Raw genomic sequence first — 14,070 nt, forward strand, 5'->3', positions numbered from 1 at the left:
AGCATCTACGGTTTTGGCCAGAGCCATAGACATCACGTCGGCCGGTGCTCCGTCATCCATCCAAGAGAGGAAGCTGAGAGAGAAGAGTGAAAGGAGGAACGATATGAGGGAGAAGCGAAGCGAGTGGGGGTTTTCTTCAAGAGAGGAAGCTGAGAGAGAAGAGTGAAATGATGGTTGCTTCTTCCGTCCAACTTACTGCTGGAAAGGAGGGGGTTTTGTGATTTGATGCCTCATTGGGCATTAATGCGGCGGTTCGATCAGGGTAGTCTACCGTCACTCTACTACGGAGTAATTTAGTGCATGGCTGGTGGACCCAGGTGCTAGCTGTCCCACATGTCGGCGAAAGTGAGTAATTTAGTGCATGGCTGGAGGAGGATCCGCACGGTAGAGCGTGTCCACTGTTTTTCATTCTGAAGAAAAAATGATTATAGCAAGCGTTTCCACTCTTATGATGGAGGAGTGCGAAACACGGCAGCCACTTGAACATAGACAGTGCTCCTACTACTAGGCATGTGCAGTGGTTCATACGTCAGTACTACACAATCTTGTTGCTAGTGTGGTAAGATATGACGATAACAAATGATGTTGTGCGCATGTCAACTACTCCTATATGTAACATAGTACCGCTTTTTCGACTGTCCGGTCGAGAATGAACAGTGAGATCAATGTTAACAGAACTAGGAACACAACGCACGGAGAGTACGGTGCTACAGTACTCCACGAAACATGAACCATATGAAGCACGGATAGTGTTAGACAGGGTGTATGAAGGGTGCACGGGATGGGAGCAAAAGTTCCCTTCTCGACCCACTTTTGGGTGTTTGGCAGAGTGCATGAAGGGTGCATGAGTCCACACTAGTAGGTTGACAAAAATACACGAAGAGGAAACAACTATATTGAGATGAGAATGCAACCAAACACACCCACACGCTTTGTGCTACATCGAATGATCTGCACCATCTGAGTTTGATCCAATGGTCATGTTGCGCCGAGACATGGACATGCCCATGCAGAGGGCGCCTAAACAACACCGAAGTCCCTCTGCTTCTCGAGGCGCACGACGTTGGTGATGCAGGGTGCACCCGCCCGCAGAGCCTGCTCCCGGTCGACGGGAGCCAGCTCGTCAAAGACGGCGTCCAATGGCACGAATGGATTCCAGTGACGGAGCCCTGAAAGGATTTGCCCGGCAACGGCGACGGCAGCCCGCAACCCCTCCTTGTCCAGCTCAGCCCCCACCATCACGCGGAGATGGCTCAGCTCCTTGAAGATATAGGTGAAGAATGAGACCAGGTCAGGAAGCCGCAGCTCGTTGAAGTCGACCGAGTGGTCAAACGGGTTTAGCCCGACGGCCGGCATCGTCGCGCTGGCATGACGGTAGGCATCGCGCAGCCGCAAGACGTGCATGGCAACTTGGTTCACCAAGTCGCTGAGGCGATCCTGGACCTCGTCACGATCAGCCCGCTCGCGCTCCAGCCGGCTCCCCTGACGGCCTATCATATCTCCCGCTTTCTGCAGCAACGCCACCGACGCCTCGAGCATCTTTGTGGTGGACGCCTGCCGCTTTTGAAGCTCCGTGAACTCCCGCACATAACGAAGGAGCATGGCACTCCTCTCCTCCTTGAGCTCATGGAGCTCCACATCCTTGGCCCTGAGCTCCACATCCTTGGCATGGAGCTCCTGTGTCAGGTGCCTCACCTCTAACTCCGTGATCTGCTGCACCGCCATGGCACCAGGTAGAAGCAATGGGGAGAGGAAGCAAAGTGGGCGAAACGGCTGAAAGGCAATGCAATCTACGGGAAGGCGGAGGGAGCCAGCCGAGGAGTGGGGAATCTTTTGATTTTCACCACGGTAAAACCCCAGTCGACGACTTCTTACATAAGGGAGCAGTGGGTTTTTACAGGCGGAGTAATAGTGACTAATTGCTGCCGCGCCTGCTCCCGTCAATCAAAAAATTAAAAATCCTGTCGCGCCTGCTCCTGTCAATCAAAAAATTAAAAATCCTGCCGCACCCTAATATCAGAGCAACGCCGCGGTGGATATTTAAATTTACCTGCCGACGAGTAGATAAAAAAAGGGGTGAAAAAACAAATGTGGCAGCGGCCTAGCTAATCGGTCAAACTAGCCCAACTAGCTAGCCACCGTGCTTCACTGATGTACTCGGCAGGAAATGTGGTCTTTCGTGATTTGACGACTCATTTACTTGCTTCGGTGCTATGACCGAGGAGGACCCAGAAAACGCGCGGTAGGGCATCCCACGTCAGGAAGAATATATGCGTGCACCACCCGGGAGAACCCTGAAACCGCGCAGTAGGGTGTGCCACGTCTCGACACGGAGGAAAAATGTGCATGTAAAAATATATTGTATCAGATGTAGTACCATTGGTTCGACCTTGGGACCCAGCCAGTTGGTCGAAAACACCCCACTAGCCACACAGCTTCATCATGCAAACATGGCACGTAGGATAGATGTGGTTAGCTCCGTCTCGACCAGCCACAACGTCTCTTGTTCTAGGCGATTCTTCTATTTTCCAAGCTTTTTTAGTTGTAATAACACCACGGCAAACTAGCGCCACTCTTCGTGTGTGCCCGTGCAAAGGTTAGACGATGGAGAGAAGAGAGATTGAGATCACAGACCTGGGACCCACCAGTAAGTGAGACAACGGTCATGCACGTGTTGTCGAGGCACTCCCTCTACTCTACTCAACGCAAGTACTGTATAAAATCAAGTTATGGGACAAAGCCAACAACCATTCGTTTTTCAGGCTATCGACTTATGCTTTGTAGTCCAGGTTGCCAGTTCGAATCTCGTCTTTCAGATTTGTTAGTTTTAGGTCCAAATTTGATTAATGACAAGTGGGACCCCCGTGTGTTGTTCTGATATTTCAGTGTAGGATGGTTTTTTTTGAACAAACACTTTGCGCAGTGTCACATCCCTAGTCTGGTATGACCTAGACTAGCTAGTCATGTGTGCACCATGTTTAAATTTCATTTAATTCTGAAATGAGGATTTGTGAAACCCTTAGAATCATTTCTGGAAATGACCCAAATAAAAAATTGCTCCAAAAAGGTCCAAGAAAATGCCCATGTTGCTCTCTGAAAATATTGGACAGAGATAAAAATCAAACCAATATTTTTAGGAGCTCATAAGTATTTATTTTGGGCATTTGGAATTAATGCATAATTATTTGCATTGGATATATATTTGTTATATATAATATATATGTCCAAAAATTATGCCATTTGTTGAGGAGCTCTGGAATAATACCACTAGTTCCTACAAAAATTGGCATAAGTAAATAAAATGATTTAGTATTTTTATTAAATCAAAACATATGTCAGAAAATAGAAAAGAAAAACTAAAGGGAGAAGAGACTTACCTAGGCTTACCTCCCTGTGCAGCCCGTTACTGTGCAGCCCAGCCCACCTCCTCCTCTGTCGTCTTCCTCCCCCTCGCCCAAGCAGCTGCGTGCCCGCGCCGCAGCTGGCCGCGGCCACGCGCCCGGCCACCTCCTGCTTCCCCCTCGTCGCTCTAGATGACCCGGACGTCGCCACGACGCCCCGCACCTCTCTCCCTCTCTCTCATTCCTCCCCTTCCCCTGGTCTCTCTCCCACGGGACCGCCCAAACACGCCGTCGCCGCCGCTCGCCGTAGTCGTAGCCACCGCCTCCCCCTCGCCTCTCTGACACGTGCAGGAGCTCCGCGTCGTTGTCCTCGTCCTCCCTGTCAAGCCACGCAAGCCGGAGCGCCCCGTGGAGCCGTCGCCGTCGCCTTCATTACCTCCGGCCGCCGTTGATCTCCGTCGCCGCTCACCGCCGTCAGCGCCTCCCCCGAGCTCGCCGTCGTCTCTTCCGGTCCCCTGTGAGCCCCCCCCTGTCGGTTCCCCCTCCTCTCCTACCTCCCCGTGCTCTGTAGCCCGCAGCCGCTCGAGCCCGAGCTCCGGCCGCCGCCCCGAGCTCTGCTCCAGCGAGCTCCGGCACCCCCGCGGCCTCCCACCTGCTCCCCTAGATGCGGGCGAGCGTGAGCTCTCCACTGGTGCCCTCAGCGCGTCGAACCGCTGCCGGAACAGCGTCTCCGGCAAACATCCACCGCGGTTTGAGGTCTTCGCCGGCCAAACTCCGGCGAGGCCGACGTGGCTGTCATTAGCGCCTAATCCTGCAGCCTAAACCACCCCACCAGCCGCTGACCGTGGGCCCCAGGGCCAAGTCAAACCCTAGTCAGTGCGGGTTTGACCCGGGGTTAACCACTGTGTCACTAACGTGTGGCCCCCACACGTCAGGTTTGACCCAGGTTGACTGCTGACGTAGTGCTGACGTCATGCTGACGCAATAATGATTTCTGGATTTAAATTAAATCAGGAAATTCCAGAAAATGATTCAAACTTCAAAAAATCATAGAAATTCAACCGTAGCTCAGATTGAAATAATTTATATATGAAAAATTATCAGAAAAATGTAATCTATCCATCTGTACTAGTTTCATGCATGACAAACCAACCTAAACCTGCTGTATAGGTGAAAACATATAAATGGCTTATATAAGAGCTTAATTTGGAGTTGCATTTGAACCCTTGATTCAAATGGACTTCATTCAATTTGAATACTAGTTGCATTAGCTCAAACAGCATCACATCTACATGCCATGTTCATGCATCATATTGTTGCATATGTTTGTGTATTGATTGCCAACACTGTTCCTTCTTGATAGGTCCTGCTCCGGAGTCCGTTCCAGAGTACCTTTCTGAGGAGCAGTGCCCCCTTGTTGATCTACCAGGCAAGCAAACCCCCCTTGTTCATTCTGATATAATCCTACTCTCTCGCTCCTGCTCTCAGTTATTGCATTAGGACAACAACGATTCATCTGCTACTTTGTGCTGCGGTAGTTGAACCCGTTCCTCTGCATGACCTGTCATTGCCACAGTAAATAGTTGAAAACCCACTAGCATGTGTAGGAGTTGATTGAAGCCAATGTTGTGTTCCTACCATGCTATGCCTGCTATTGCTTAGAGTTGTGTCAGGTCTGATTCATTGGGAATGAATTGGAGTGCAGTGCTCTATGTTCTGATGGTGAGAGTTAAGTGTGTGAACACGATTTGGTAAAGGTAGCGGTGAGAGGCCATGTAGGAGTACATGGTGGGTTGTCTCACTGGAACCGTCCTTAAGCACTGAGTTCTATGTATGTTGTGTACATGGCGGTAAGTGGCGAGAGCGTGTGTGAAGAAGTACACCCCTGCAGGGTTAACATGATCTATTCGAATAGCCGGGTCCACGGTTATGGACTTCTTGGATGCTTACATGGTACATAGACAACTTGAAGTGGATACTCTAAAATGCTCAAGACAAGTGTGAGTGCTATGGATGGCCTTCTCATAGGGAGACGGGGATGAATCCATAGTAGTGTATTGTGTGGTGATTAGTGGACTCGTGTACGTTGTCTCACCTCAAGAGTTTCTGGTAGTCGTAGAACAGGATAGCCACAGAGTCAAAGCTGGCTTGCTGCAACTAAACCCCACATTACCCTCTTGATACAAATGCATGTATGATAGGATCTGATGTAAGTCTTGCTGAGTACCTTTGTACTCATGTTGCTTTATTTATGTTTTTGCAGCGGAGACTTCGGTCTTACTAGTGTTCTTGTGGACTTCGACAAGTAGCTTGTACCTCAGGTACGATCTTGATCGGATGTTGTAGATAGTCAGGCTCTTTAGCCTTTTTCATTTGTAGATGTCTGTACTCACACATGTAATGCTTCCGCTTGTTTCTTGTATGCTCTGTATGATGGGTCGTGTGACCCCTGTTTGCAATAAATGCTATGATGGCTCTTTGAGTCTTATCTATATGAGTTGTTGAGTTATGCTGTGATGCCATGTTGTATAGCACATACTTGCATGTTATGCGTACGTGTAATGTGTATTGCTATGTGTGGGATCTGACTATCTAGTTGTTATCCTTAGTAGCCTCTCTTACCGGGAAATGTCTCCTAGTGCTTCTGCTGAGCCATGGTAGCGTGCTACTGCTTCGGAACACTTCGGCTGGCCGGCATGTCTCCTTCTTCCTTCCTGTGTCTGTCCCTTTGGGGAAATGTCACGTGATGAATACTGGAGTCCTGTTAGCCCGCTACAGCCCGGTTCACCGGAGTCCTGTTAGCCCAGTGCTACAGCCTGGATTCACTCGCTGATGACCGACACGTTCGATGCTGGGTCATGGATGTTTGTCCCTGTAAGTTTGTGCCACTTTGGGTTTACGACTAGCCATGTCAGCCCGGGCTCCTTATCATATGGATGCTAGCGACACTATCATATACGTGTGCCAAAAGGCGCAAATGGTCCCGGGCAAAGGTAAGGCGACACCCGTGCGGATACCGTGCGTGAGGCCGCAAAGTGATATGAGGTGTTACATGCTAGATCGATGTGGCATTGAGTCAGGGTCCTGACAGCTTTGGTATCAGAGCCTGACTGCCTGTAGGATTATCAAGCCAAACTGGTCGAAGTTGAGTCTAGAAATTCTTTAGTTATGTAAGGGAATTGATTGTGGGAAGGAACGTAAGGCTCTTTTTACTCCTTAACTTCATGGCCTTCTGATCTGAGTCATCCTATCTTCCTACGGGGTTAAGGAACTAGGCTTCTCTTCCGTTTATTAGGATCACGTGTTACTACTCTGTAGTCCCATAGGATTGGTTGATCAGAGTCATACCCAGTTTTCGAGTACTTCCGGTGTAGCCTGTTAGTTCTATCCCAGAACCTTGAGTGGTGATGTTGAGTTATTGTTCTACCCCATTTTTGGCAGGATGTCTCATTCTGAGCATTTTACTGCCGTTATGCTGCCGGAATCTCCCTAGGAGTTCGAGAGATACTAATTTCTTTGTCCTACATTCTATAGCCTATAGATGATGCTGATTCCATCCTTGGTTTCGTTTCTCAGGATGTCATCAATTAAGCAAAGTTCTGTTGCTCGTAGCCAGAACCACGGAGATGGTAGGGACGAGGATCCTCCCAATCAACCTTCGTTGACAGAGTTCATGCTAGAGATGGAGAGGAACAAGAGTGAGTCTAACCGCTTGTTGGCACATATCGAGGAGAACACCGCCCATCAGTTCAAAGGGTCTGTAACCATTCATGACTTCATCCGCTTGCACCCACCTACCTTTCATCATTCCATCGAGCCACTCGATGCAGATGACTGGCTCCGTAGCATCACTCATAAGCTGCGTTCCGCGAACATAGCTGAAGATGACAAGGTCACCTATGCCACATACCACCTGGAAGGTCCTGCTAGTCTTTGGTGGCAGAACTATGAGGCTATGCTTCCAGCTGGCCAGATTCCTACCTGGAGGGATTTCACTGAGGCTTTTCATGAGCACATTCCTGAAGCCCTCATCGATCGCAAGAGAGAAGAGTTCTGTAGTTTCACCCAGAGTAAGATGGTTGTTGATGCTTACAGTAGAGAGTTTGAGAACCTCGCCCGCTATGCCACAGAAGAAGTGTCCACGGACGCCAAGAAGCAGGCTAGGTTCCGGAAGGGTCTCAACCCCAAGTTGTGTCGTGATCTCAACCTACATCATTGTGATACATTCCAGGCTCTTGTGAACAAGGCCATTAACGCAGAAACAGCTCAGCTCACTTACGAGGAGTCTCGTAAGCACGCCCATGATTTGGGATCTTCTTCCGGTTCTGGTTCTCAGAAGCGCCGGATTTGGGTTCCAAACTCCGCTCTTCCTTTCGGATATGCACCGAGGCCATCCTATGTGGTGCCTCCCCCAGCTCAGTCGTGTGTTCCACCAAGGCCTACTGGTAGACCGCTTGTCAGTGCGGGTCCACGTCCAACCTCAGGGACTTGCTTCACATGCGGGAAGCCAGGACACTATGCACGTGACTGCCCTCAGGCCAGTTATGCTCCACCCCAGCCCGAGAAGACCGTTGGTTGTGTTAAGCTACCATGCAAGATGATTAGTGTCAAGTCAGCCCCCACTGAACGTGGACGTGTGCATCACGTCTCAGCTAAAGACGCTCATGATGATCCGGATGTCGTCCTTGGTACACTCCTTGTCAATTGTCATCCAGCATCGGTTCTGTTCGATATCGGAGCATCTCACTACTTCATTTCTGAAGGCTATGCTCGTTTGCATGACATGTCATTTTGTGACATGCCAACTCTGCTTGAAATCCAAACCCCAGGGTCTAGATGGCAGACCACCAGAATCAGCCATGGTAATGAAATCCTTGTTGACAGACTTGTATTCCTTGCATCACTTGTAGCCCTCAAGTCCTCAGATATTAACATCATCTTGGGTATGGACTGGATGACAGCTCATCATGCCAAGATTGATTGTTACACAAGATCTGTTCAGCTCACACACCCATCTGGCAAGATAGTCACTATCTCCACTAGAGTTGCAAAGCGTCAGCTCTATTCTCTTAATGCCAGCCCTCTTCCAGACCTTGAAGATATCCCAGTAGTCCGTGACTTTCCGGATGTCTTTCCAGCGGAACTGCCAGGTGTTCCACCTGACAGAGATGTAGAGTTCGTCATAGATCTTATCCCAGGAACTGCTCCAATCTCCAGGAGACCTTACAAGATGGCACCCTTAGAACTAGCTGAGCTTAAGAAACAACTCGATGAGTCCTTGCAAAAGGGTTTCATCCATCCTAGTTCTTCTCCTTGGGCTTGCCCCGTCCTCTTCGTCAAGAAGAAGGATGGTACGGACCAGATGGTTTTAGATTATCGTCCCGTTAATTTGGTCACGATAAAGAACAAGTATCCGCTCCCCAGGATCAACGACCTGTATGATCAGCTCGCTGGATCCTCAGTCTTCTCCAAGATGGATTTGAGGTTAGGCTACCACCAAATCAAGATCAGAAACGGGGACATCCCTAAAATGGCTTTTGTCACTCGTTATGGCCAGTACGAGTACACCGTCATGTCCTTCGGTCTAACCAACGCCCCAGCCACTTTCTCCCGCTTGATGAACTCGATCTTGATGGAGTACTTAGATAAGTTCGTCGTGGTTTACCTCGATGATATTCTTATTTACTCGAAGAACGAGGAAGAGCATGCCGAACATCTTAGACTTGTGTTAGAAAAACTCAGAGAGCACCACCTTTATGCCAAATTCTCCAAGTGTGAATTTTGGTTGCCAGAAGTGACCTACCTAGGCCACGTAATCTCTGGTAAGGGCATTGTTGTCAATCCCGAGAGAGTTAAGGCCGTTCTCGATTGGACTCCACCTGAAACTGTTAAACAAGTTAGGAGTTTCCTTGGTCTAGCCAGTTATTGTCGCCGCTTTGTTGAAAACTTCTCCAAAGTAGCTAAACCTCTCACGGAACTTCTCAAGAAAGATAAAAAGTTTGAGTGGTCCCCATAGTGTGAGTATAGTTTTCAGGAACTGAAAAGACGCCTGACTTCTGCTCCCATACTTGTGCCACCGGATTTCACAAAGGACTTTGTTATCTACTGCGACGCCTCACGACAGGGACTAGGTTGCATTCTTATGCAGGATCGTCATGTGATTGCCTATGCATCTCGACAGTTGCATCCACATGAGGAGAATTATCCTACACATGATCTAGAGCTTGCAGCCGTAGTCTATGCACTCAAGACCTGGCGACATTACCTTCTTGGTAAACATTGTGAGATCTACACTGATCACCAGAGTCTCAAGTATATCTTCACCCAACCAGATTTGAACCTTAGGCAAACACGTTGGTTGGAGTTGATCACAGATTACGATCTTGGGATTACTTACACCCGGGCAAAGCCAATGTCAAGGCTGATGCGCTAAGTCGTAAATCCTATTGCAACAATCTCATATTGCAGCAAGGCCAACCACTTCTCCATGAGGAATTCTGTAAGCTCAATCTTCACATTGCTCCTCACGGATTCCTTTCTACCTTGGTGGCGAAACCTACTCTTGTGGATCATATTATAGAAGCCCAGAAGCATGATACGGGGATTACCCTGATCAAGAGAAACATTGCCAAAGGTGTTGCTGGAAGTTTCTCTATAGATAATCGAGGTGTTGTTTTCTTTGGGAACCGCCTGGTGGTCCCCAAGAAGCAACATCTTCGACAACTGATTCTTAAGGAGGCGCATGAATCTCCCCTCATGATTCATCCCGGTAGTACTAAGATGTATCAGGACCTACGCCAGAGGTTCTGGTGGACTAGGATGACGAGAGAAATCGCTCAGTTTATTGCTAACTGTGACGTTTGTCGTCGCGTTAAGGCAGAGCATCAGAGACCTGCTGGCACCCTTCAGCCTTTAGCTATTCCTGAGTGGAAATGGGACAAAGTTGGTATGGACTTCATTACCGGTTTTCCCAGGACCAAAATAGGGAATAATGCTATCTTCGTAGTCATTGATCGTCTCTCCAAAGTGGCTCACTTCCTACCTGTTCGAGAGAGTATCACCGCTAGTCAGCTCGCTGACTTATACATTTCTCGAATAGTGTCACTCCATGGTGTTCCACTAGAGATCAATTTAGACCGTGGCAGTCTTTTCACTTCTCATTTCTGGGAGAGTTTCCAAACTGCCATGGGAACCCATCTTTCCTTCAGTACCGCTTTCCACCCTCAGTCGAGTGGTCAGGTGGAAAGGGTCAACCAAATTCTCGAAGACATGCTCAGAGCTTGCGTTATCTCATTCGGTATGGACTGGGAGAAATGTCTTCCTTTCGCCGAGTTTGCTTATAACAATAGCTATCAATCCAGTCTCAAGAAAGCTCCTTTTGAGGTTCTCTATGGACGAAGATGTCGAACACATTTGAACTCGTCAGAAACCGGTGAAAGACAATTCTTTGGACCGGACATGATCCAGGAGGCAGAAGAGAAAGTTCGCATCATTCGTGAGAATTTGAAAACAGCCCAGTCTCGTCAGAAGAGTCAGTATGACCGCCATCATAAGGATAAGACTTATGAAATTGGCGACAAAGCTTATCTTCGGGTTACTCCCATGAAGGGTACCCATCGCTTCGGTATCAAGGGCAAGTTGGCTCCTCGTTACATTGGTCCTTTTCGCATTCTCGCTAAACGAGGAGAGGTTGCCTACCAGTTGGAACTACCACTAGTAGAAAAAGGGCCTATTGTCCCGGTTGGTGAGGGCCTTTAGTCCCGGTTCATGAACTGGGACTAAGGGGTCGGTACTAATGCCCTGACCCCTTTAGTCCCGGTTCAATCCAGAACCGGGACAGAAGGGCCTCCACGTGGCCTGTCCCCTGAGCCCAGGCAGGAGGGCCTTTGGTCCCGGTTGGTGGCACCAACCGGGACCAATAGGCATCCACGCGTCAGCGTTTATGTGGCTGTGGTTTTTGTTTTTTTTGAAAGGGGGGGGGGGTTTGGGGGGTTAATTTAGGTGTTTCATATATTGTGCTATAGCTAGCTAATTAATAGAGAGAAGTGTCCTCTCTTTTGTCCGTGCTTGGTCGACGCTACGTACCATACATACATACGTATAGAGAGGACTAGCTAGACACGCTAGCTAGCTAGTAAGCAAACAGAAGATCGTCATGAACATATATGCATACAGAGAGAAGTGATATCGACCACCTCTCCTTCTCCGAGAGATTGGTCAAAGAAACAAGTTCTCGTATATCCATCCGACACTACCGGGTACATATATACAATAATTATCTTTTACAAATATATAATCTCCTAAAATACGGACGCGTGGTCCACATAGTATTCTCCGTCTTCAGCGATCACGTGGTCAAGAAAGAATGCCGCCAATTCCTCTTGAATTGCTCGCATGCGATCTGGTGCTAGGAGTTCATCCCGCATCCGAAACATCTAATTTTAAGAAGGGGGTCAATACATATATATATATATATATATATATATATATATATATATGAATGAATGAAACTCAACACAAATGATGGTAATAAAATAAAATTGTGAATATTGTTATTTACGCACTTCATATTGTTTGTCGGAGTAGCCCCGCTCACAGGTCGTGTGGCGGATGGACTCGCAAATGTAGTATCCACAGAAATCATTCCCTTGTTCCTGCCACAACCACTTTACAAGAAATAGAGGTCAATCAAACTGATAATTAGCAAGCATGCTAAATGGTATTGATGAAACTAGCGCTTGAATCACTAGGAGATGCCTGGAATATGCTACTATATAGTACTTACTTTCGGGTGCCTAAATTGCAGCTTCTTCGGTAGTCCCGGAGCTTTTTTGGTGAATTTTCTCCAAGCCCTGCCATACAAAGAAAACAATTACTTGATATCAGAAATGAACAAAGTTGCTGATATGGTGGATAATGATCGATTTAACTTACTTCTCGAGCATTTCAGTCATGTCCGCATACTCCTTGGGATCTTTTCGCTTGGAGTCTAAGACAGTTACTACTCCCTTCTCAAGCTTAATCTCTAGGAGAATATAGTGGTAGCTGCGCACACATGCATAACTCATCAATATTACATTACTATAACATGGACTAATAAGGAAACCGAATATGCCACAAGACAGTAACACTCACTTGAAGTTGTAAGGAAAGAGTATTATTTCTTTGTGTTCATTTATTTCCAACGATCGTAGCAAGTTGGCCTCGGTTTCTTGGGCACGATATTGAACCTCAGTTGCATCTATGAGATATGTGTTAATGAACCCAATATCTCCCACTTGTCTTTTCTTCAATTCGGCGATCTTCAATCTGCATAATATAGTGAGGATAATTATAAATACATGCAAATGAAAGGGCTGAGTTATATAGAGAGGCTTAATGACGGAAGTAGTACTACTTACAGACAGTAGGAGGTGACCGTTGCTTTATCGATGGCCAATTGATTGAAAAACTGATAGAACTCCTCAAATGGAATAGGCAACAGTTCAATTCCAAGGAGGTCATGCTCCTTTTTAACTCTCATATACAAAGTATTCCTCCCCTCAGACTCTTTGCAGGTTTTCATATACCAATCATGCAATCTTCGCATCCTCGGCACCCTCTACCCTAGTTCCCGACCCTCGACCCCTCGGCGATCCTCGACACCCTCGTTATATCGACAACGACGCAACATACATATACATGGGAAAATAATGTTATCGGGGAGGGGGTATCGGTACCCCCCCCCCTCGTGTCAAAGTTTCTTCTTTCTCCTCTATTCCTTTCTTTCTTCTTCTCCTCTTCTTTTCTTCTTATCCCTCAAGAAAGGAAAATAAGGAAAAGGAAGAAAAGAGGAAGAAGGAAGAAGGAAGATGAAGAAGAAAAAAAAGAAGAAAAAAAAGAGGAGAAGAAGAAAAGAATAGAGGAGAAGAAGAAAAAATAGAAAAAAATTTCCATTTTTTCTTCTTCTCCTCTATTCTTTTCTTCTTCTCCTCTTCTTTTTCTTCTTTTTTCTTCTTCTTATTTATTTCTCCTCTTCTTCCTATCCCCTCTTCTTCTCCTTTCTTCCTCTTCTTTTTTCCTTTTTCCTCTCATTCTTTTTCTTCTTCTTGTATTGCTTGTTTTTTTTAAATAATGTTCAAATAAAAATTATGAACATAAAACATATATACACACAGAGAACATATATACATTTTTATAAAAATGCAAAAAACAAAAAAAAATTCTTTGCATATGACCATACATACATTTTTCTTTGCATATGCTTTGCATATAAACATACATACATATAAACATAACATACATACATATAAACATAACATATATATACACAGAGAACATATATACATTTTTATAAAAATGCAAAAAACAAAAAAATCTAAAAAAAAGACATATAAACAGATATACACATATACATATATACTCATACATATACACACATAATCAGGAAAAAAACTATATTTGCGAAAAAAGGGGGAAGAGGGGAGCGGTGCCGGCCCTGACCAAAGCGGCGCAGGGCGAGGCAGAGGCGACGGCGAGGCAGAGGCGACGGCGAGGCAGAGGCGGGGCGGCGATGGCGTCGGGACGGCGCGGCCGGGGTGGCCCGCGGCGACGGCGTCGGGGCGGCGCGGGGTGGCGACGGCGTCAGGGCGGCGCGGGGTGGCGATGGCGTCTGGGCTCGAGGGCGCGGCCGGCGACGGCGTGGGCTCGGGGGCACGAGCGACGGCGACGGCGGCGGGGTAGCCTGGCG

The sequence above is a fragment of the Triticum aestivum genome, chromosome 7B, assembly GCF_018294505.1.
Source record: "Triticum aestivum cultivar Chinese Spring chromosome 7B, IWGSC CS RefSeq v2.1, whole genome shotgun sequence".
NCBI lineage: Eukaryota > Viridiplantae > Streptophyta > Magnoliopsida > Poales > Poaceae > Triticum > Triticum aestivum.